Source organism: Thermobia domestica, chromosome 2, assembly GCF_964235325.1.
Source record: "Thermobia domestica chromosome 2, izTheDome1.hap1.1, whole genome shotgun sequence".
Classification (NCBI taxonomy): Eukaryota; Metazoa; Arthropoda; class Insecta; order Zygentoma; family Lepismatidae; genus Thermobia; species Thermobia domestica.
In genome coordinates this window covers 349,652,740-349,679,773 of record NC_137455.1, presented here as the reverse complement: position 1 = coordinate 349,679,773, position 27,034 = coordinate 349,652,740, and the positions used below count along the sequence as shown (strand labels likewise).

At 36.5% G+C, this 27,034-nt stretch overlaps 1 pseudogene; it reads left to right on the top strand.

Moving 5' to 3' along the window:
• Positions 1 to 23,159: 23,159 nt before the first annotated feature.
• Positions 23,160 to 26,652, top strand: LOC145678762 (plasma membrane calcium-transporting ATPase 2 pseudogene; annotated as a pseudogene).
• The last annotated feature ends 382 nt before the right edge of the window (positions 26,653 to 27,034 follow it).

Genomic DNA, 27,034 nt, shown 5'->3' with positions numbered 1-27,034 from the left:
AAATAAAAAAATAAAAGTAATTTTCTAAATATATACAATATGATTACGTTAAGTTTCTTTTTAAATAGCATACTTAATTAATTACTTGACCATTTTGTTTCATTGGTACTTCATAAACTCCTTAAAGCTGTTTCTAACACCAATTAATATTTAACCAATATCAACAGTATGTTAGTGTTGTTAGTGATCTATGGCGCTTGTTGCAGAATCTGAAAAGAAAATCAATAAAATGTTAGAAAACCTGAGGATGGACTTTGAAGAATATGGGATGAAAATAAATGTTAGAAAGACAAAAGCCATGGTGATTGGAACGAAGGGGTCTGTGTCAAATATAAAAGTGGGAGGGGAGCAAATAGAACAAGTGAATAGTTTTCGATATCTGGGTAGTATTCTTAGTAATGACATGAAGTGCGAGCGTGAAATAAAAGCAAGGATAGGAATGGCGAAAGAAGTCTTTAGGAGGAAGAAAAGTCTGTTTTGTGGGACCTTGAATAAAGACTTGAGAAAAAGACTCATAAAATGCTTCCTTGTGGAGTGTTGTACTGTATGGGGCGGAAACATGGACATTACGTAAAAGTGATGAAAAACGACAGGAAGCCTTTGAAATGTGTGTGTGGAGAAGAATGGAAAGAATTAGTTGGGTCGAGCGGAATAGAGTGTTAGAAATGGCTGGGGAGAAAAGAACACTTTTAGATATTGTTAAGAAGAGGAAGGGAAACTGGTTGGGGCATTACCAAAGAGGAAATTGTATCATGAGGGACGTCCTAGAGGGTATGGTGGCGGGAAAGGGAGCGAGGGGGCGAAGGAGACTATAATTAATGGATGATATAAAAACAAAAAGATCATACGTCCGGACGAGGAGGTTAGCGGAGGACCGTGGAGCATGGAGACTTCTCAGCTACTGCAAGTGATCTGCCAGTAAGGGCAGAATACCTATGATGATGATGATGATGATATGTTAGTGTTTTTCTTAATTGCTGATCGGCCATTTCTCAGCTATTGTTTGTTTGCAACACCAGTAACCATATACATAGACTGGCGACACTAGAAAGCTAATACAGAACAGATATGTCTCCTGTACAGGGGCGCACTCGCCGGGTCAGCATCCCCTACCCTAAACTCCCTAATTCAACGTACACTTGCACCCTTTCTCAATAAAATTATGCTAGTTTGACAGGGAAATGATTGATATAAAATAAATATTTGATCCTACACTTCATCTGTACTCTTTCTCTTATATAAAAACAATTTAGCTCTATCGTTCTTTTTTTTCTGAAAATATAGGTGGAAGTATTTTACAATTACTTATCGCCTTTACAGGTGCAGAATAATATCCATTCAATACTACAGAGACGTAGTGGCTTATAGTACTCAACCACCCCCAACAAATATTTCTGGGTGCGAGCCTGCTGCTACACAACATTCATACAGGAGAGGAAAATACTATGGATTGAAAAAAAAGCAGGCCAATCCGGTATATACAGGACATTTGGAACTCTATCTTTGGACAAACTTTGAATATATATCTCTTAAAGCTCATTCGATATTTATTTTAAATATTGTCGAACCTTACAAAATACATTGGAAAGATAGGAGATATATACGTGCAAATAAGCAAATAAATAAAACAGAAGGACGACAGCTTTTCAGTATGTATTGAGCTTTTTAACCCCTTACCGCATGCCGTGCCATATATTATATGGCACATACCCTTTTTTTCACCTTAGCTTTTTTTGTGATTTACCAAAGGCATCAAATGACTGTTTTGTCTGCTGTGTGAGATATTGACGTGTATGAATAAGAGATTTTGGTATCATCTGGCATGTTCTTTGTGAGTTGTAAGTGTGTCAAATATGGCACTTACTTATTTCTTGTGGGAATTAAGTAAAAAATCTAAAATTCAAGTTTTAATTCATTTTTCAAGTTCCCATATGAGGATTTCCAATACTATTTTTTTTTTCGCTAAAAGAAAAAAATCATGCAGAAAGAGGTTAAGGGGTTTGATTCGCCAGAACTTTTTTTATATACTTATGTGTCTGTTCGTCTGTTCGGGAGACAACATATCTAAAGAGTTACTTGATGGATCGTAATCAATTTTACCCAGAATGCAGTGGGTCAAAAGGTAGGAATCTTGTTCGTCGTTGATGGAAGTGATTTCCAAATCGGAAATGGAATACAATAAACCATTTCCAGTTCTAAAGTTTATCACTAAAAAGCCAAAACGGTAATAGATAGCGAGAAGCTGTTTCCTGCAATCCATTTAGCGTCTGAAGAATACATTTCATTTCCATCCTTAACTCTCTACTAAAACCGGAAGTGGTAGAAATCCATTGCAACTTCCGGTTTTAACATTGATCTATATAGATCAAAAATGATAGAAGTTAACGGGAAGCTGTTTTTTGGGAATGATTTGTAGTTCTAAGAGCAAGTACCATCTTTTTATCCCTTTATTTAAACCAAAAGTAGCAGAAATCAACCACTTCCGGTTTTGATGTTGATCGCTATAGAGTAAAATCGGAAACAGATAGCGGGAAGCAGTTTTCAAAATCAATTAAGCGTCCTAAAAATAGGCCTATATTCCCATGTCCGCTGTAATCTCTTTACAAAAAACTTAAAGTACTAGATATATATATTATCACTTCGGGTTTTAATATTGATTAGAAACATATCACACCACACAAACCAAATTTCTTTACGTTGTGTACACGTGATGCTACTATTTGTTTCTTAATCAGCTTTGAAACGGGAAACTTATTCTTATGATTCTGAATTCATACCAAAAGTTACTTCTTTTTATCTCTTACTGCTTTAATTTATGAAGATTAATTTTAAAACCGGAAGTTGTATGAGATTTCTAGAACTTTTGGTTTTAGTAAACTGATACGAATGAAGATCAAACCTATCCTTCGAACGCTGTTCATTTCAGAAACCACTTCACACTATCTATCGTTTTTCGTCTATGGTGATAAAAATTCAAACCGGAAATGGATTGTATTTACCATTTCCTGTTTAAATGATCACATGAAAAATACATTTCTCGCTATCACGTGTATTTTTTTTTCTTTGACACTTGTTGATACATGGGTGGATATAGGTGCAAAGACTTCCCAGATTTACGCATAGCATAGTTTGGAAATCCAAATATAATATCGAGATCAGGGACGTACGTAGTGGGAGTCCTTTCCCCCCAGATCCTGATTTTACGGTAATTGAATTTGGACTGCCCAGAAGCATTTGGACACCTCCTAAAATAAATTCCTGCATACATGCCTGATCGTGGCAAACGGTTCATAACTTTTTCTGTGAAGTTTCATCCACTCACGTTTCCGAAAATTCTATAATGGGAGCTATATGTTAAAAAAAAAAAGGCCTAAGGAATGTGACTGGAGTATTGGTGTATATGAAAACTAGCTGAAATGCCAGTTCTTCCTTCGAGAAGAATATATAGTTTATTGTGAAATATTTGAATGGTATATTTGCATTCCTTTCCTCCTTATGATATACATTTCAATAAAAGACAGGATAAGGACCCAGTTGGAGGGAGGTGATAATCTATATTTCTATACTGTATATAAAAATGAAAGTGACTATGTCTGTGGCTTAATAACTCTTGAACCACCAAACCGATCTCGATCAAATGTCCAACATAGATGAGCTTTGGGCCTGGGAATGATGTTAACATTTCACTTTGACGGTACAACATAGGGGAGGGGAAAAGAGGGAGATATTTATAACAATAAATAAAGCTTAATAACTCTGGAACCACGAGGCACCGACCTCGACCATATTTGTCACATAGATGAGGTTCGGACCTGGCATGGTTTTTCACTTTGATGGTGCAACTTAGAAGTCGAAGGAGAGAGTAGATGTAAAAAACAAAAAAATACATAATGCGCATGACTACCTTTGTTACATTGCACCGCTTAAACCACCCTACCGATCTCGATCAAATTTTCAACATGGATGAGTTTCGGGCCTGGGAGTATTCCTATGATTTCACTTTGACAGTATAAGGTGGGAGAGGAGGAGGGGAAAAGTGAAATGAAATCTTTGAGTTTTACGTCCCACGGTTATGCCGGTTAGGCTAAAGGAGACGGTGATTATGAGAAATGAATGAAATGGTGGAATGAAGAAAGTGGGAGGAAACGGGAGAACCCAGAGAAAACCCACGCACACGGTGTTTGTCCACCACAAAGTTCACTTGGCGGGAGCAGTGTTTGAACCCGGGACCCCATGCACCAGAGGTGAACGCTCTACCACTGAGCCACCGCGGCCCCCAGGAGGAGGGGAGTAGATATATAAAAATAAATAAAACAATAACTCTTGAACCAAGAGACCGATCTAAATCAAACTTTCAACCAGTGATTTTTCCAGACATGTTTTCTGGGGGGCACTGCTTCCCCGGAGTTCTGAAAGTGCCCCCCGAACGAGACCGAAATAATACGTCTATAATATAATAATAAATAGAATAGTACAGCCGTACCCCCCACCCAGAATACTAAGTGTGCCCCCCGGAACATTATTTTTTCTGAAAGAACGACTGTTTGCAACATAGATGAGGTTTGGGCCTGGGATGGTTTTTATCATTTCATTTTGACGGTACTACGTAGAGGAGGAGTAGTGGAGATACTCAAAAATGACCGAATTTCATCGATATTAGTGTCGAATCCATAGTTTTCGGGGTCGCTGAGACGAACACGACACTTCCGATACCGTTTAAATCCAAATTCAGCTCCATTAGTATTTTGTGTTCAAAATGAAACGTATTTTCCCTGTGCTACTTATTAATAAATTAATAAATTAATTTTAAATGATGCAGCCGTCTTCTCGTAATTTCATCCGACACAATGTTACTTTCAGTTTTTATACATATATGTTTCACTCCGAGAAAAAATTAAGCGCATTTAGCAAAAAAATCTGTAGATTCCGGCTGCAGACGGATTAATCTGGACAATGTTTCTGGAACAGTAGGAGAACTGCAATCCTAGAAAATCCGTGATGTGGTGCAGATTTTCTGCACTATATACGTCAGTACAACCCGAATGATGTTTATAAAAGTACTACAATAGTGATTTTTTGTGTTATGCATCTATCGACGGACACACATGATTTCCATCTATTTGTGTCTGTGCAGATTGGTCCTGGCTAAACCTGTAAGTAGCCTGGTACAGTAAATCTTTTGTGATACAAAAATCCCTGTTAGATTTCGATTCTCTGGGTTTTCGGACTAAAACTCAGCTTTTTCCTCTCTCTCTCTCTTTCTCTTAATGTAACCCTACAGATAGATTTCGTGATCAATGGAAACCTCATTTTCAGAAAAGTGTATTCATAATACGCATAATACACTCTGTAGCTGTACACATTATAAAGCAAAACTACTTCAGAAACCGAATGAAAGAAAAATATTCATAATATGCATAATACACTCCGTAGCTGTACACATTATAAAGCAATACTACTTCAGAAACCGAAGGAAAGAAACATATTCATAATATGCATAATACACTCCGTAGCTGTACACATTATAAAGCAAAACTACTTCAAAAACCGAAGGAAAGAAACATATTCATAATATGCATAATACACTCTGTAGCTGTACACATTATAAAGCAAAACTACTTCAGAAACCGAATGAAAGAAAAATATTCATAATATGCATAATACACTCCGTAGCTGTACACATTATAAAGCAATACTACTTCAGAAACCGAAGGAAAGAAACATATTCATAATATGCATAATACACTCCAAAGCAAAACTACTTTAGAAACCGAAGGAAAGAAACATATTCATAATATGCATAATACACTCTGTAGCTGTACACATTATAAAGCAAAACTACTTCAGAAACCGAAGGAAAGAAACATATTCATAATATGCATAATACACTCTGTAGCTGTACACATTATAAAGCAAAACTACTTCAGAAACCGAATGAAAGAAAAATATTCATAATATGCATAATACATTCTGTAGCTGTACACATTATAAAGCAAAACTACTTCAGAAACCGAATGAAAGAAAAATATTCATAATATGCATAATACACTCCAAAGCAAAACTACTTTAGAAACCGAAGGAAAGAAACATATTCATAATATGCATAATACACTCCATAGCTGTACACATTATAAAGCAAAACTACTTCAAAAACCGAAGGAAAGAAACATATTCATAATATGCATAATACACTCTGTAGCTGTACACATTATAAAGCAAAACTACTTCAAAAACCGAAGGAAAGAAACATATTCATAATATGCATAATACACTCTGTAGTTGTACACATTATAAAGCAAAACTACTTCAGAAACCGAATGAAAGAAAAATATTCATAATATGCATAATACATTCTGTAGCTGTACACATTATAAAGCAAAACTACTTCAGAAACCGAATGAAAGAAAAATATTCATAATATGCATAATACACTCCGTAGCTGTACACATTATAAAGCAAAACTACTTCAGAAACCGAATGAAAGAAAAATATTCATAATATGCATAATACATTCTGTAGCTGTACACATTATAAAGCAAAACTACTTCAGAAACCGAATGAAAGAAAAATATTCATAATATGCATAATACACTCCAAAGCAAAACTACTTTAGAAACCGAAGGAAAGAAACATATTCATAATATGCATAATACACTCCATAGCTGTACACATTATAAAGCAAAACTACTTCAAAAACCGAAGGAAAGAAACATATTCATAATATGCATAATACACTCTGTAGCTGTACACATTATAAAGCAAAACTACTTCAGAAACCGAATGAAAGAAAAATATTCATAATATGCATAATACATTCTGTAGCTGTACACATTATAAAGCAAAACTACTTCAGAAACCGAATGAAAGAAAAATATTCATAATATGCATAATACATTCTGTAGCTGTACACATTATAAAGCAAAACTACTTCAGAAACCGAATGAAAGAAAAATATTCATAATATGCATAATACACTCCGTAGCTGTACACATTATAAAGCAAAACTACTTCAGAAACCGAAGGAAAGAAACATATTCATAATATGCATAATACATTCTGTAGCTGTACACATTATAAAGCAAAACTACTTCAAAAACCGAAGGAAAGAAACATATTCATAATATGCATAATACACTCTGTAGCTGTACACATTATAAAGCAATACTACTTCAGAAACCGAAGGAAAGAAACATATTTAGGCAAATATTCTATTTATAGTCTATCAGTACGACTCACGTTTTATAGTTAAATAATTTTGATATATTTGGAGCACTGAATTTGTGTTTTGAGCACGAGTTACTGCCGAAAATGTACAGAAACCAGCAGCAAAGATGACAACTAGTCTTATTGTCGGAGACCGAAGAAAATTCCTCCAAGTGACGCATACCAGTACCCTTCACATGGAAGTGATAGGCAAATAGAGTTTAATTTCTCATCTTGTGGCACGTGATTCGTAATTTAACAAGATTTTTCCTTCTGTCATAAGTAATTTCATACCCTTCTTCCTATCCCAGGCTTTTGCAGAACATAAAACACATTGTTAATGCATCCTGTTCCTTGTGATCTCCATCTGAATCCTGTTTCCTACAAATTTCTCAGCTCCTCCTCCTTGATTTCAGTTTCTTCCCCTTCCTTTATCTTCTTCCTCCTCCCCTTCCTCAGCTTTTTTGCAATGAGAGAACAATTTTCCACCCCTCTGCTTAGCATCTTCAGTGGCTTCTCATCCCTTTTTGCATGGTCTTCCAACAACCCCTTGGAACAGTCCTCTTCCTTCAAGGGTTCTGCTGCTACGCGTACCTTTACATGCCATTTCCTCTTGTATCCCCAAGCGTGGTTAATTTTAAAACAAATTGTCCGCAATTTTTTAAGACTCCGTTTAGTACCCTCCTCCCTGGTGGAATGAGAAGGGATTTTCTTTTCTTTCTTTATAGCCAAGAATAAGATGAGGGAAAAGGAAACTTTTGGCATGACAAATCTGGTGCATCTGTTTACTTCAGCCCCGTTAAAGGTTAAGTAGCATCTTATTTATGGATATTTGTGTAATAACAATTCTGTGGTTTTATGCTATTCGTTATACGGGAGATAAATAGCTGTTGTCTTGTAATAAAACCTTTACTTAAAATCAGAAATGATCAACCTCATATGTTATGAATGGTTCTCAAATTTTTCGAAGGTTTATGTGTTCCATTACGCTCTGAGAAGAAAAAAATATTTGAAAGGAAAGTAGGAAAAAGAAGAGGAACAGAAAAACGGACAAACGGGTACAAATGTGATTGCAGTAATAGAAGTTTACAATATTTAATTAAAAGCAGAGCCGAGCTGTAGCCTGCGGATTTCACAAGAGAATGCAAGTTATCTACGTGGCCTAGAGAAAATATATGTTGTACGAGTAATAAGAACTCATTTCTGTAATCAAGACTGAAATGGAAAATGAACGATACTGAATCAGACGATTAACCAATTAGGATGTCCGAAACAATTCTCAGATAGCCCCAAAACAGCTGCTATGACATTATGGGCATAGCTTCCATATATTCGGAAGTAGCTCTTACACCTCTGGCTTTAACATTGGTATTAGAAGTGACTCATGTTATTTACTGGAAGTTTAAACCACCCGTTTTATTTCTATGGTGATCAACGTTAAAACTGAAAATGATTGATTATCCCAGTTAAGTTTTGAATATATAGATAAGGATAATGATAACACTTATTCTTCGGAAGTTAAAACCATCCGTTTTATTTTTACATAGTAAAAAATGGTCGTGTTAATTCAATTCAATTTTAACACAGGGCAGTGGTTCCAGCGTGTCTACTACTATGCGGTGTTAGTTCAACACAGACCCCGTGGTGTTGGCGTTCAACACAGGGGATGTGTTGAATTAACACCGCATAACCGGTGTTGAGCGGTGTTAAATTAGGATCTGTGTTAGTATTTTCGGTGTTGATTCGACACCATGTCAGGGAGTGGTCTGTGGAGAAATGTGTTGAGTGTTACTTGTCATTTTTTTATTATTTCAACACACATCTGTATACCCTATCATAATTCAAGGTCAAAGCCATATAAGTAACACCGCTTTGGTGTTAATTCAACACTCCCTGTGTTAAAATTCAAGGTCAGACCACCAGATTAACACCGTTTTTGGTGTTAGTTGGACTCCACTTCTGTGTTACTACAACACCTATTTCGGTGTTGAAATAACTCCGTGTGTGATGTTGATGTAACTATTTTTCTGTGTTGGAAAACCATGTTATGTGCATGCTTATGATTAGTGAAGATTCTAATTTTAAAATAAGAATAGTAAACTACAGAACACTTCATACAGGAAATCTTCATAAAAATTTTTGTCGTTCTCCCCAACATTTATTGTGAATTATTTCTTGATGGTGCGAAACACAACCTTCACCAACATCTTCTTCAAGAATGATAGGAAACTCTTACCTATATCCTTATAATATGTTTGCCTCTTATCCTTATAATATGTTGCCTTTTAATCGTGATTCTACTTGTTTTCCGCCATTTTTGAAGCACAGTCCCCGGTGTTAATTGGTGAGTTCTAGTGCAATGTAGAAGTGACGCAGTAATACGGTGTTGTTTCTCGCTCTAGACATATTTCTTCAGAAACATTATGTAAAAGAATTGAAAACAAATCGCGCAGTTTGCATGTTGAAATTTTGCGTATGCCTGGATTTGTTTAAGTATTTCTTCTACTGTGTTTGTCTGTAGCTTAAATTCAAAAGCTTTTATAATTAGATGCCCACATATTTGGCAATCACGCAGAAAACAACACCGAAGATTCTACACTTGTGTTAATTTAACACACAGGCTGTGTGTCATTTCAACGACCATCATTTGACACACAATTCCAAATGGAAAGTGAGTTGTTCTAACCACGTGTTTGTGTTATATTTTAACGCAATCGTGTTAACGCATAGGCATGTCGTTGAAACGATTTTTTACAGTGTATGCTGACCAACGTTAAAACCGTTAGTGATTGATTACTTCCACTTTGGGTTTGAAAAAAACTATTTTTTGATCGCCGAATACTTATCATAAAACCATTTCTAATTATCTGTTACTATTTCTGCTCCACAATGATCAAGTGTTGAAACTGTAGAGTTTCATCACTTGCTAAATCCACACCAAAAAGCTAATCTATCACTTACCATTTTCGAGATGCTGAATCCATATCAAAACGCTATTTCTAACTACTTCTTACCAATTCTTGGGATGCTGAATCCATACCAAAAAGCTATTTTTAACTATCTCTTACGATTTTGGGATGCTGAATCTATACCAGAAAGCTATTTCTAGCTATCTTTTACCATTTTTGGAATACTGAATCCATACCAAAACGCTACTTTTAATTACCTCTTATCGTTTTTGGGATGCTGAATTCATACCAAAAAGCTATTTCTATTTCTTACCATTTTGGGATGTGAATCCATACAAAAAAAACTATTTCTAACTATATCTTGCCATTTTTGGGATGCTGAATCCATATCAAAAAGCTATTTCTAATTATTTCTTACCATTTTGGGATGCTGAATTGATACCAAAAAGCTATTTCTAACTATCGCTTACTATTTTGGGGATAGTCAATCCACACCAAAAAGCTATTCCCAACTATCTCTTACTATTTTTGCTCTACATTGCCGAAATTGTTTGTTTCTACCCCTTTGGATTTGAATACAATGTTAACGTAAGAGATGGAACCTTCTTTTGGGACTGTAAATACATACCAAGAAACAATTTCTTGGTATCTGTTACCAGGAATTTATTTCGGGGAGTCCAAATATTTCAGGGGATACAATTTATATGAGAATTCAATATGAGAATAGATTATAATACAATTTATAATAATTACCCCTAAAATTAGACTAAATTTACAAAAAGTTCGGATTTCGACGGGTTCCGGACTTCCAGAACCTCCCTGCAGACGTCCCTGTCTCTTACCATTTTTGATCTGATACAGAACAGATAGACTAACAGTTCTACAAGCCTATTCATACTTATGCATTGAAGAGTTTTTTTTCTTTAATTTTAAATTTGAAAGCCGAAGCAAAGTACTTTGTTAACTTTATTGCATAGATTTAGTTAACAAACCACTTTAATTATAAAGGATTTATCATTTATCGTCCTATATCAAGGAAAAAAAAAACATTTTTCGCTGTATTGTCAATTGTAGAGATATGTTCCTAAACGTAGGGCATGTCCATAAACGTAATTCGTAAAATGGTAGAAAACCAATGAATGAAAATAAAGTACTATTAACCACCATAGTGTTAATATTAATTGGTCAATGCCACCATTCTTCACACTATTCGAGAAGCGGTACGTGGTATGCAGAAGCAGCGGTTGCAATATCAAAGGTGTTCTTGAGTCTTATCCAAATAATATTCAGGAAATATAAAGAGGAAAAAGTCATTCCAAGCTCTATCCTTATATTTATCGATTTAACTACATTCGCAAAAATTTATTTATTATATATATGATTTTCTCTTTCTTTTGAAACAAAATGAACAATCACAGTCAACGTATATTTATGTTATTTACAGAGTGGCCATGAAGTTCAGTTACCCTTGAAAATAAGTAACATAAACAACTAAAAGTATGTAAATAACTACACAGAAAAAACTGAATGACATGAACAACAATGCTTTCGAGAAGTTATATTGAAATAGGAAACATTAAATTGCACACTCATCGGTAAAGATCACTTTTGCGCATTTTGTTATTGTATCGAACGTCTGAAGGAGTGCCGCATATCCCTCCACTCTCCAATCCATGTCTACGTACGATAATTCTCGCATACGGGTAGGTCAATATGGGTGCAAGTCTAAGTCTTGTTTCACGTGCTTTTGCATAGTCGACCGGGGTATACCCAGTTCCGCAGATCGCTTACACCCGTTGACTTCTGTGGCTATCTCTCCACACACACCGGGACGAAACAACATGTTTCTGCTCGTGTGGACGGTCTGCCACTTTTTTCCTTATAGTTCACACTTCCTGTGACGAATAGTTTCTGTTCCCATTGTAAAAGTGTTTGTTTCGGGTAAGGACCTCGTTGAAACCTTGTCCGAAAGTCTGCATGCACTTCTACCAGTGTCTTAACCTGTGTGATTTCTTTCATGCACCCTATAACTTGCAATAACACGTTCTTTAATACTGGAACTGGAAGCATCAGCCATCGTTCACACAATCTGAAATGATTGAAAACCTTACATTGGCATTTATAAAGAGGTAATGGAAAAACTTACATTAGCATTTATCAAGAGGTAACGGGCAGTGACGACGCCAGCTTTAAGTTCTTAGGGGGACAAACGAGGGGCAGATACATTTTCAGGGGGCCGGCTACTTGCCATACAAAAATGACATATTTATTACGTTTGATTTATTTTACATTACATTGTGTATTTTGTTGCTGTTTTCATATTAGACCTATATGATTATAAATTAAACTTATTTCAAGTAAAATTTGTAACTAACAAATTAGTAACGTCTGCACATGAAATTTTCAATGAAACTTTTCAAGCCTAAACATAAATCGAATTACTTTCGCGTATGCTACAAGTAACACATTCGTCTAGTACTATATGCTATTTATATATCTTCTCTCTCTCTCTCTCTCTCTATATATATATATATATATAATATATATATATATATATATATATATATATATATATATAAAGAGAGAGAGAGAGAGAGAGAGAGAGAGAGAATTTACGAGGAACTGCTAAAAATGTCGTAGTCCAATCCAGAAGGAGTGTAGGTACTAGGTAGAAAAATGAAACCGTAGTTTAGAAAAACATATCTCTGTATGTACAAATACAAATTTTCATATTAATAATGAAATTCTTATTGTTTATCAGGCCTCTGAAGTAATTATATTCAGATAATTTCACGAACATTCAGATTCTAACTGTTGTAACATTTTTGTTCCACCAAGGAAAGTCACCGAAGTAAATTAATTAGGAAATCAGTGAAACACCACGGGACTCTCCTCCGTTATATACAATGGTGGAGAAGGAAGTGGCTTAGTATAAACATGGCGATTTCTCAACAAATTATGCTTTACATCTAGGATGATTAAAAGCAATGACTCTTCCCGAAATCATGGATGCAATTTGTGACATTATTCTTGAAAATTGCAGCATTTCAGCCAGTCGTGGATATAGCCCGGGGCCGGAGAGCCTAGGTCACCCCAGTTTTTGAGTGACAAAAATAATTTAAGCTATTATTTATATAGCTTTTAAAGTGTGTAGTAAACTCACAATATACTTATTATAGTCTGGGGTCTGGTTGCACCCCGCTTTTTCAGTTTTTACCTTCTCAGCAAAACTTGTGTCAGAGATTCTGAGCATTTCTTTGGAACTCGGTAGCATAATTCAGAATGACTTGGGTATGCTCTCGACATAATGGGTTCCCAAAAAATGTGTCAGGAGAATAAAAGAGTGACGGCATTAAGAGAAATCTTCTTCCAATTTGACCGTAATGCTGATTTGCTCAATGCTGAATGCCGTAATGCTCAATTTCGCTCACGAATAGTAACCATAGATAAAATATGGTTGTACCACTATGATCCTGAGTCGAAGCGTCGAAACAATAGTCAATGGAGTAGTAGCACTCATTTCTCCATCGTCCCAAGAAGTTCAAAACACAGAAGAAGGTTGAGAAACTTTTTGCAACATTCTTCTGGGATAAGTATGGACTGGTACTCATAGACTACCTCCGCAACGGTCAGATATTTAATCCAGAATATCTACATTACTCACAAAACTGAAAGAAAAATTCAAAGTTCAACGCCGCGGAAAATGAAAAGAAAGGAATTCTGTTCCTTCAGGAGAATACACCTGTCCATAGAGCCCCTGCGAACACAACTGATATTGCATAATCTAGGATTTCAATATCTAGATCACCATTCTTATTCCGCAGATTTAGCTCAGTGTAACTATTACGTGTACTTATTTCTCAAACTTAAATAACACTTGAAAGGACGCCATTTTAGATCTGATATGGGTAGTACTACGAACAGTTTACAGTGGTGCGAGGAAATCTTCAGATTTTTTTTTAACTTTTCTGCAAAAACTGATGCAGTGTACAAGGTAGTAAGTATATTAACTCTCGGGGGAAGTGTAGAAGAAGTAAAGCTTCACCATTCCACGTGCACTCCTTCTGGGATGGGCTACGAATTTTTCAGGAGTTCCTAGTCAATACGGTAGACGTCACGTCAGTACTTTGAAAGAAAATAAGTAAGGGAGCACTAGTATAAACCAATTACTAACTAAAGATCAGCACTGTGACAATACGTTTTATTGGGAATCAATTTAGTTCCATAAATTTATTATCATTTGCAGGAAGGGAAAACACAACTCTTTTTATCCCCTTCAAAAAATTAAGCCCTGGTAGTTGCAAACTAAGCTGTTATAAGCACGTCCTCTGAATATTGAAAGCCGAGAATAATGTTTCAGAAAAAAGAAGTATAGAACCTTTAATTAAAACAAAATATGAAACTGAAAACTTCAAACCTGGATAAATACAAACAAGTTACGTAACTGGTTTTACCTTTCTTTTGTTTCCAATCGAAGGTGATCCAATGGGAAGAAAACAAGTCGACCAAATCTACTATTGTTCGCTAGGCACAATAATTAAAAATCTTAAGAAAGAAGTATAACTAAAATTTACCTCAAAAGGCGCTAAATTAGAAAACAGAAATATGCGTGCATACCTAGACACTCAAAGAAGAAAGCTTAATCTACCACATAGTAAATGCATGGAAAGTAGACTACAATTTGACAAAAGATTGGTTATGATACTGATATAAAATACTACATGTAGAATATTTAAAGATTGTAGGAGTCTGGGGGGGGCAGTCTAGGTGGCAATCAGGGGGGCAGAAGTAGGTACGAGGGGGGCGCTCATCCCCCTTGCTCTCCTTCTGGCGTCGTCACTGGTAACGGGACTTCGTGGCCACCCTGTATATACAAAACTTCTATACCGATGTTGTTGAACAAGTCGTGTACGAAGTTAAATAAAATTATTTAATTAAGTAAACCATACGCTATTTAAAATGAAAGTCCATTCTTCGTTCTTTATCAAGTTGCAAATTTTTCTGTTACCTTCTGATTGAAATCTGTAATGCTGTTCACCAAGTCTCTTTGAATAGAAAGCATCGCTATAATGCTGTTCAAGTCTCTCTGAATAGAAAGCATTCTGTAATGCTGTTCACCAGGTGTCTCTGAATAGAAAGCATCGTTATGATACTGTTCACCAATCTCTCTGAATAGAAAGCATCGCTTTAATGTTGTTCACCAACTCTCTCTGAATGGAAAGCATCCTGTAATGCTGTTCACCAAGTGTCTCTGAATAGAAAGCATCGTTATGATGCTGTTCACCCATCTCTCTGAATAGAAAGCATCGCTATAATGCTGTTCACCAACTCTCTCTGAATGGAAAGCATCCTGTAATGCTGTTCACCAAGTGTCTCTGAATAGAAATCATCGTTCTGATGCTGTTCACCCATCTCTCTGAATAGAAATCATCGTTATGATGCTGTTCACCCATCTCTCTGAATAGAAAGCATCGCTATAATGCTGTTCACCAACTCTCTCTGAATGGAAAGCATTCTGTAATGCTGTTCAGCAGGTGTCTCTGAATAGAAAGCATCGTTATGATACTGTTCACCAATCTCTCTGAATAGAAAGCATCGCTTTAATGCTGTTCACAACTCTCTGAATGGAAAGCATCCTGTAATGCTGTTCACCAAGTGTCTCTGAATAGAAAGCATCGTTATGATGCTGTTCACCCATCTCTCTGAATAGAAAGCATCGCTATAATGCTGTTCACCAACTCTCTCTGAATGGAAAGCATTCTGTAATGCTGTTCACCAGGTGTCTCTGAATAGAAAGCATCGTTATGATACTGTTCACCAATCTCTCTGAATAGAAAGCATCGCTTTAATGCTGTTCACAACTCTCTCTGAATGGAAAGCATCCTGTAATGCTGTTCACCAAGTGTCTCTGAATAGAAAGCATCGTTATGATGCTGTTCACCAATCTCTCTGAATAGAAAGCATCGCTATAATGCTGTTCACCAACTCTCTCTGAATGGAAAGCATCCTGTAATGTTGTTCACCAAGTGTCTCTGAATAGAAATCATCGTTATGATGCTGTTCACCCATCTCTCTGAATAGAAATCATCGTTATGATGCTGTTCACCCATCTCTCTGAATAGAAAGCATCGCTATAATGCTGTTCACCAACTCTCTCTGAATGGAAAGCATTCTGTAATGCTGTTCAGCAGGTGTGTCTGAATAGAAAGCATCGTTATGATACTGTTCACCAATCTCTCTGAATAGAAAGCATCGCTATAATGCTGTTCACCAAGTCACTCTGAATCGAAAGCATCCTGTAATGCTGTTCAACAAGTCTCTGAATAGAAAGCATCGCTACAGAAGATATATTCCGCTTTATTTTCTTTAGGCTAGAAAAAGGCCTCTCTCCTCCGACGATCGGTATTTTGTTAGCATTTTTTTTATATATACGAATATAAGGGACAGAAATTTAATTTTCACTTACCATGTATTTTTGTCTGTTGCTCTACAGTAAAGAAGCATGAAATCCAAGATTCTTTTCTTTCGTAATTGAAAAACAAAAATGAAATGAAACTTTTAGTTTAACGTCGCACGATTATGCAACTTAGGCTAAAAGAGACAAATGATTATTGAAAGTGAATGATTGCGAAATTAATTTGTGCTGTCCCACCGGAAATCGAACCCAGGACCACGTACATCAAAGGCACAGATGTACTACCTATTAGACGAGTAGTAGGGCTTTTAATATTAGGAGTGATTTGTCGGTTCAAACCATGGGAATTACCGTGAATAGGAAAACTAATGAAAGTTGGTGGTGGAAATACTCTGAATATAGGAATTTCTCTTTTGTGAAAGGTAGAAATATTTATAGGCAGAAAAAAAGAGAACATACCGTAATTGCAAGCACTAGATATTTCTGCTATTATCAATGTTTATTTGATCTGATTTTATTTATTATTCATAGTATACATTATGGAGCTTATCAAAACGTCTATTGTCTTTTTTTTTTCAAAATCGAGATATCAATATACACGGAATCATCGAATAATTGTCTATATCGTTGCACTTTTATTTATGGTCAAAACGTCCCAGAACACAGAGAAAAATGGATTTGAAATATGCACTTGTATTCAAAAATTCTCTTGTCCACTGCAAAATGGCGGACACCTTGCAGTAGTAAAGTTTCGAAGCAAAACGTCCTATATACATTCCCATTTGAGCACGATTCTTGCTGTTTTATTTTAAACTGTCTCTTGTGCAAGGTTTTTCCTCAGCAATTACTTGACACAAAAGTGCATTAATTATTACTTTCTAGAACATTTAATGGATATTTAAGTCCACAAACAAGTTGGTTGGTGCCTTTGACTCAACCGAGATAATTGACAAAAGATTTGTGCGATAACCATATTTTATGGTGATTACATTGTTGAGGTCACATCACCCATATTGTTTGACTTATTTCTTAGTAAAATAGGTGCTTGAAGTTTGAAGGTACTTAAAAAAGTGATTGATCAGACGTCTGTAGAGTATTGCAGTTCACTTTCATATATATGAGTGGTAATCAAGAAGAAGAAAATAATTCCAGATTTTCATTATTTTGCATCAAATTGTCTCTTGTCCCATAGATTTCAAAACGTCCCTTGTCCATTTTTTAGTTTCAAAATGTCCCTTGTCCAAATTAAATATCTTTATTATGCACTACTTGTGTCTTGAATAATGGAATTTGTTTATAAAATAAGGCAATAACGGTTTAAAGAATTTCTACACCAAAGCTGCAATATTTAATAACCTTTTAAAATAATTATTAGTTTATTTTTCGATTTGCCAAAATTTTTGTTGGGTTGATAAGGGACATCTTGATAATAAGCTCCACTATATGCACGTTTGTCTATTGAGTCTTCCTCATTTCGGTTCTTAACTCCAGGATGTTTTAAATCAAACAAAATTTGGTGAAAACTAATTAAGCATAAAAAGAATATGTAATGTTCTGTACATAAGATTATTATTAAAATCCTCAGTATCATTTTCACTGACACAAAATATTTCCCAGATTAAAAGGTTACTTGGGGTCCCTGGTTCAATTTCAGCTCATGTCAAATAGGGTTTGTAATGCACATAATTGGTATGCGTGGTTTTCTCGAGATTATTCTCTTTCCTTCCAGCTTATCCATTCCACCATTTCGTTTCAGTCTCATCCTCACCGTCTCTTTTCGCCTACACGGTATAAGCATGAAAACGAAATATTTCATTTCATAAAAGTCACTGATATGGGCGAAATTGCAGCACCCACTTGGGTGCTAGTGTTACCAACCACGATTACTTTTGTCTTACACCATGAATTAAATTGCCATTATAATTGCACCGAAAAAACTCCATGAAACGTGAGCATTGGCAACGCAAATGCAAGCTGTGAGAATCCTTCTCTTGTTGACTTCTCTGTAGAAAGCTTAATATTGGAGTAACGAAAAAGTTGTTCAGGTGCTACATATGAAGTATTTGACATATGGTTTAGAGATTTGGACATTACGAAAGTTAAGAGAAGAAGTGTTCAGAAAGCTTCGAAATGTGGTGTTGCACGAAGATGGAGAAGATAAAAATGAACAGAGAGAGAGTAACAAACGAAAATGTTTTAAAACGGATAGGAGAGAAGAGGATACTTCTACCTAGCATCCCTCGTAGGAAGGCCAATTTAATTGGACATACCTTACAAAGAAATTATCTTCTTCATACCGCCATAGAAAGAAAGATGGAAGGAAAGCGAGGAATAGGAAGAAGAAGAACACAACTGATCCATGTTTTAAAAAATAGAAAGAAAATATTCGGAGTTAAAGCAGGACGGTAAAGATCGAAAAACGTGGGAAAAACATTTTCAGGCTAATAACCACCACTACTACTACTACTACTACTACTACTACTACTACTACTACTACTACTACTACTACTACTACTACTACTACTACTACTAATAATAATAATAATAATAATAATAATAATAATAATAGCCTAATAATAATATAAAACTAGTTTGTCCCACGACAGTTTTGTATTACAGTTTTGTGCATCATTAGTTTCAGTTATACTTCAGATTTTCATTAGATATACTTCATGGTTTTTCATGATGGAATCTGATTTCATGACTGGTAGTAATGACAATACGAAACGAAAGAAAAACATTTTCCTCAAGGGAGCCAATATTAAGACAGTTTTTGAGACAGTGAGCATTCTTAAAATAATTCACCGACCTGAGCACATACAACTTGATGCAAATAATTCTTAACGTAAAATAATTAATATTAAAGTGTGTTGCATATTTTTGCTAATTACGGTAAGTATATTAAATACTGTAGTGAGTGGTTAAGTAAATATAAAAATGTTTCGGTGTGTTCGAGGGGCTTCCAATAAGTTATCTACATGGACAGGAAGGAATGCAGATGAGCTCACCTGGTCATCACTGCTTTTCGATGTAGTTCTCATGGAGGTCTATGCACCGTCTACACTTTGTGGGCAGCGAAGAAATCCCAGAGAAAAATGTCTTTATCGTGGCCTGCAAACCACTGGGAAACAGCCTGTTGGATCTCGTTGTTCGACGAAAAACGTTTGACGGTACTACATCCCGGTATATTTTCACTAGTCGCTCGTGGATCCCCTTTGGTCTCTTCCCTTCTTGAGTGCTCCAACTTCTCCAAATCCATTATTCGCGGCGTAACACATTCTGTTCACGGACACTGCATTGCTCCGATTGACCTCAAATCGCGCAGCGAGGTTCCCCACAGTGGCCTTGGCGTGCGTGTAATGCGTCATTATGCCCTTCCCTTCCTGTCTAGGCAGGGGCGGATCCAGGGGGGGCGATCGGGGCGATTGCCCCCCCAGAAGAGGAAACTTTCTTATTTTATATATATAAATAAAACTCATCCCAAAGTTTGGAGCCCTTAAAAGTAGCAGTATGACAACTCACCGCCTCCCCCAGAAGTCGGTCCTGGATCCGCCCCTGTGTCTAGGTAGATGTATTATTGGACGACACTTGTATTTCGAAAATCCAGGGAGATGAAATTGTCTCCCTTGCTCTCCGCTGCGAGCATTTATGCTTAGAACTATAACATTACTGTAATATACATATAAAAATCTGGTGTCTCTCAATCAAAAAAGGACGGAATCTGCGGGCCATTAATCCATAACGAGCCTGCCTGCATTGCTGATCCTAAAATTACGCCGTTGCTAAAATTTATTTATTTATTTATTTATTTATTTGCACTGCTACCCAAACTTTCTTCCAGAAAATTTTATTCGGGGGAGCAGAATCAAAATGGAAACATATTGGACTGGATAGCAATTTAATTTTTATTAGCTCTGGGAGGTGGCGATTGTCCAACTGCGGGAGGGCAAAGTTCCCCTAAAATTATGCCTAGTAGAAATTCCACCAGGGGCGGATCCAGGACCGACTTCTGGGGGGGGGAGAGGTGGGTTTTCATAATGTTACTTTTAAGGGCTCCAAACTCTGGGATGGAATTTATTTATATATATAAAACAAGAAAATTTCGTCTTCTGGGGGGGGCGATCGCCCCGATCGCCCCCTGGATCCGCCCCTGAATTCCACTACCATCAGAAGTGTATTTGTTCTTTGCGAGTTTGTTGCGTAAATCAGTCTCCTTTTCTTTCATGCTGCCGCGAGTCACCTGCCTTACCAATTGAGTTGAGCGCCGCCAAGTGGAGGATTCGTAAATATTACGGAAGCTAACTATATAAGCGGTTGCGAAGTGGTTGCAATTGCTAATGGATATTATGGGAAGATAGATGAGATGAAGGTATAAATAAAAACGTTTCCCCATGTTCAGAAATAGGAACTCGCTGCCATATGCTCAACGTTACTGGATCCAGCGGCAACGATCGCTGCAACTGGAAATGTAAATCTCTCTCTTTCTGTCAATTTTCTTAAATGATTTTTTTAGAGATGCATCAATAGTGTTTTACGCTGAAGAGCAAAGGTTTATTTTTACTGAAACACCATTTTAATACTTTGAAAAAAGGCATTGTTTAGTGTTAAAAATATATGTGGTTGCGTAACCATGCAATATATAATAGCAGCCGCCTCTGCACTGTTTCGTCAAATTATAATTGTATCGAAGTTACAACGCCCTGGTTTCGGTCCATTCCGCTCAGATTCTAACTTCTAAAAAGAATACAAATGCAATAGAATGTGAGTTGACTGTGACGAATTTTCTAAATGTTGAGTGACACTAAATCAAAAAGAATTGAAGTTGGAACTTCTAAATTCATTTTTAGTCAAGTCCCTCCCTGTCTCTCCACAACCAAAATTTGCTTGTTCTTCATGAGATTCGAAACCATTCCGGAGTCGGAGGGCGAAGGCCCTCCAGTTTATTGAGTGATGAAAATAACTGTAGCTACACTGAGAGAAAAAAAAAGATCGTATATAGAGTACGTGAAAACGTATGTTACATTCGTAAATCCTGTAGTTTTTGGACTTAGCGTACACCAAACGTATAACTGAAAACGCATTTTTTATAATACTTTCCGTACAAGTGTTCCATCTATACGTACTTTCTGTATGAAACAGTATAGGCGGTCAGGATCTCACATAAAAAATGAACGTATATAACATATAACTTACGAATGTAACATACATATATGTATTAATATATACCTAAAGAATACCGTTAAGTGTCAAACATCCTGCAACGGCATGATATAACATCTAAGGGCAAGTGCATATGTAGCATACGGATAACGTATGCTCCGTACTGATTTATGTAGGAAGCAAGAGGATTCCGTATATTTGTACAATATACCGCTGTCCGGATAACGGATTTTTCTGTATATTATTTGTATATTTTTGAAGGTTTATAGTAAGCCAGGGCCGTAACGTGTGAGGGTCAAGGGAGCAGCTACCCCCAGGGAAGCTCCCCAGCGTTGTGACAAAATTTTCTTATTCCATATGCGATGCCAACATGAAATTATAAATGAAGCATCAAACAGGTTCACTACATTACATAAACAAAACAGAACACAAAAGGTAAATAAAACAAAATTGAGTCGTGGGCCCATTTCAGTAAAATGTGTCTACTATTAGGGGCCCTAGAAATAACATTTATTCATACGAATTTGAGATTTGTCAATATTGTCCCCTTAATTAATTTGTCATATATGGAACGGGCCCAGGAGCATAACTAACGGCTCCGAAGACCTTGCCGTGCGGAAGGGACAACAGGCTCATGTAGGGGGCCATAAAGAGTAAGAGAAAGATGAAAAGAGGGGGCCAAAGAATTTGAAAACCAACTTTTTCTACGTGGCCCAAATACGCGTATTAGCCTAATGCTTGCCTCCCGAGAAAAAATTCTAAGTTACGGCGCTGTAGTAAGCATTGTATTTTATTCTTTATTGGACACTTCGAAGATAACATTGATAGTGGTGAGTTGTACATTCAACATTCAACATTTATTTTCTCCGACAATTTCTAACTTGAATGTTAATTACAATATTTATGGCCATATAGACCGTAATACCTTCTGATTAATCTGTTTAACTACCGTATCTGTAAATATCTACAACTTATTAATTGTTAATTCGTACTTCATATCTGTCTCTGGTGAAAGAAATGATTCACTTTAATTCCTAATTCCTGTTAACGAAGTGCGTAGACGGATTTCAAATCAAAATGATTGTGCAAAATCATGATAAAATTATAATCTGGGTTTTGCTGTCTCCCCCCAGTTTTTACTTTCTGGATCCGCCACTGGCCGTTGATAGTGGAAAAAAGCTCTACATAAAATACAAGCTTGCCTTTCAAAATTTTGAGAAAAAAAACAACGAACTGGTAATATCAGCATGTATTCCAGCAATGATTTATGGTAGGAAAAATATATATTATGTACTTTCTTATCACATAATTATGTATGACATTTCAAATGCATGATCACTTATTCAATATTAAGAAAATTTCTCGTAGGGACATTTTAAACTTAGTTGTGAGCACTTATTGTTGGCAACACTGACTTATCGTCAATTATTGTCAACAATTCACATTGGATTGATTTTCAAAAACCATGATTATCATCATTTTATTACAAACGAAGTAAACAAAGATACAATAAATAAATTCCCATGTTGACTGTAAAAGGCATAGATTCATTAACTACAGGAATAACATAATTGCCTAAGTTCTTTGTAGAAGAAGACAAAAATAATTTCAAAATAGCCACTGAGGCTGGAGGGATTCACTAATGTGATTTTATTCTTCAGAAATCTCTGTTCCAGCAGTGCTACTGAGAACAACATAATGTTTGGAAAAACGTACGAGAAATACCAAATTAAAAGGGAGACACTAGCAGAAATAATGAAGGAACAAAGAGAAGACGGCATTCTAAAACTTCGTGACTTAGGAGGTAGTGAGAAGCTAATGCATCTTCTAGAAACATCCGAGACTGAAGGAATATCTCTTGACTACCACGAAATAGAACGTAGAAAGGCCGCGTTCGGCACTAATGACTTGCCCAAAGAATCGCACAAATCGTTTCTTCGAATGATGTGGGAAGCAGGTATAGACGTTACTCTAATAATCCTGGATGTAGCGGCCGTTGTACAACTTATCTTGACCTTCACTATTAGCAATAAAAGCGAAGGCTCGAACTTAGAGTGGATCGAGGGAACATCAATATTAGTAACAGTATTAATAGTTGTTATTATAACTGCATTTAACGATTGGAGTAAAGATAAACAGTTCCGAAAATTAGAACAACGAGTCGAGTTAGAGAACAAAATTACGATTGTGCGTGGTGGTGAAAATAAAGAGATTCCAATTGTTGAAATATTAGTTGGTGATATATGCAAAATCAAATATGGTGACATGATACCAGCGGATGGGATATTGCTCCAAGGCCATGGCTTGTATATCGATGAATCAAGCTTAACAGGAGAGTCTGATCTCATAACCAAAGACGTAGAAAGTGACCCTCTGTTGTTATCTGGAACTTACGTCATGGAAGGTACTGGAACTATGCTTATTATAGCTGTAGGACAATATTCACAAATTGGGGTAATTATGGCGTTGTTGTGTTCACAAAAAGAGTCGGGTGAAGGAGAAGGAAGATCAATTCTGCAAACAAAGTTAACCAAATTGGCTATTCAAATTGGTATCGCTGGTGCCGTAGTTGCAGTCCTTACTGGGTTAGTGTTAACTCTATATTTTACAATTAAAACGTTTGCTGTTGAGAAGATACCATGGCAAGACGAGTTTGCTAAAAAATACGTAAATTTCTTCATTTTGGCTGTAACTATCATAGTCGTTGCAGTTCCCGAAGGTTTGCCACTGGCTGTGACGTTGGCGCTAGCATATTCCATGAAGAGGATGACGAAAGACAATATTTTGGTAAGACATTTAGGTGCATGTGAAACTATGGGAAACGCCACTGTAATTTGCTCTGACAAAACAGGAACATTGACCACAAACAGAATGACTGTAGTGAGTTCGTATATCTGTGGCAAAACGTATGGGACCAATCCAGTTCTAACAGAAATCCCTCAATCTGTTAAAGATTTAATCTGTGATGCTATAGCAATAAACACATCATATACCACTCGATTGGAGTCGTCAGATAAGAAAGGAGAGGATTACAAGCCTGTGGGAAATAAGACGGAATGCGCATTGCTTAAGTTCGCAAGTGTGTTAGGCTCAGACTATGAAACTATTCGTGCACGTGTTCCTGAAAGCTCCTTTGCCTACGTTTATACTTTTAATTCCGACAGGAAATCAATGAGCACAGCAGTTTATGTTGGAAATGGAATAAGAATTTTCACGAAGGGAGCTTCTGAAGCAGTTCTCGACAAGTGTACTAGTATCATTGGACCAGATGGTAATGAATCACCTCTTGACGACGATGCCAAACAGAATATAAAGAAAAACGTAATTGATGTTATGGCTAGTAATGGTTTGCGCACGTTGTGTCTTGCTTACCGTGATTTCCCGTCCACGAATTTGAGCTTTAACAACGAGAGTGCCCTTGTTACTAATCTCACTTGTATGTGTATTGTTGGTATTGAAGATCCGCTACGACCAGAAGTTACAGAAGCTATTAGGTTGTGTCAGGGTGCTGGTATTCGGATTATTATGGTAACCGGAGACAATGCCTTAACAGCTAGAAGCATAGCTACAAAATGTGGTATTATAGATCCAAACGACGATTACTTAGTAATGGAGGGGAAAGAATTTAATAGGAAAGTGATGGGTAACACCGGGTCTATTAACCAAAAGGCCATAGATCAGATTTGGCCAAGATTGAGAGTACTTGCCAGATCTAGCCCTGTTGATAAATATACCCTGGTATCAGGCATAATAGAAAGTAACGTAGGGTCTAAACAACAAGTAGTTGCCGTTACTGGAGATGGCACCAATGACGGTCCGGCACTACGAAGAGCAGATGTAGGATTTGCAATGGGTATTGCTGGAACATCTGTAGCCAAAAGAGCATGCGATATTATAATAACGGATGATAACTTTAGTAGCATTGTTAAGGCTGTAATGTGGGGGAGAAATGTACACGACAGTATTGGCAAATTTATTCAGTTTCAGCTTACAGTAAATTTAGTAGCTTGTGGTATAACGCTTATAGCTGTCTGTTCTATTCATGATGCACCAATTACTGTTATACAGATGCTATGGGTCAATATGATTATGGACACTTTAGCTTCTCTATCTTTGGCAACGGACAAACCAACCATTGAGCTGCTTAAGAGAAAGCCATATGGGCGCAAAAGTTCTCTTATGTCTAATATAATGCTACGCAACATCATTGGGCAATCTCTATATCAAATGTCTATACTAATTGTCCTACTGTTCAAAGGAGACACACTGTTTAAATATGAAAAACCAACAAGCCCCAACGAACCTAACATACACTTTACTATGATCTTCAACACTCTGGTATTAATGTCGCTTTTCAATGAAATAAATGCCCGGAAACTTCACAACGAGAGGAATGTATTTAGCGGAATATTTTCAAATCCTTATTTTTACGTTACTTGGATACTTTGCTGGTGTCTTCAAATTATATTTGTTCAATTTGGTGGTCGGGTGTTCGGGACTCACCCGTTATCTCCAATACTTTGGTTGTGGTGCGTATTTCTTGGTTTCACTGTACTGATTTGGGCTCAATTGGTTTTCACATTCCCATGCTCTGAAGCTCAAGAATCAAGTAAAGATCCGAAGAGTGTTCGAGTTGGAAGCATTCTGTGGATGAGAAGCCTGTCACGGTTGGAAAGGCAGTTGAAAATTGTCAATACACTAAGTTTAGGCAGAGATCCAGATAGAGTAGAAGTGGTTAACGTAACAGAAGGACTGGGACCAAGATTTTCTATCCGTCAAAGTGTTTAAAGGGTACAATCGCTGATCCTAATCCTTCCAGGGACACCAACGATAAAGAAATCAATCAAAGAAGTACTTAATTTGTTAAGATCTACACTAAGGTGCATCAACTAAACTAGAAAGTTGTTGTAACTGTTAAGGAATTGTACTCTTTTTATATATCATTATGTAATTTCAACATCAATACAAATGAATATTAAGAAAAGAATCCTTTTTTTTTTTCTTCGCAGGAATATTTACTGTTATGTAAGAAAACAAACAGTACTGTCTCGTGTACATGACGTCAAGGAATTTAGTTCACACTGGTGATAGTTCCTGAATTAATATTGGAACCGGAAGTGATAGTAGATTTTTACAACTTCCGGTTTTGGTAGAAAGAAAGAATATATTCTACGGACGCTAAATTGATATGCAGAAGGCTGCTTCTCGCTATCTATCACCGTTTCTAATATACAGATCAAAGTTAAAACCGGAAACGTTTGATTTCTACCACTTCCGGATTCAAAAATGAAATGAAATCTTTCAGTTTTACGTTCCACAACTACACAGGCTAGGCTAAAGGAGACAG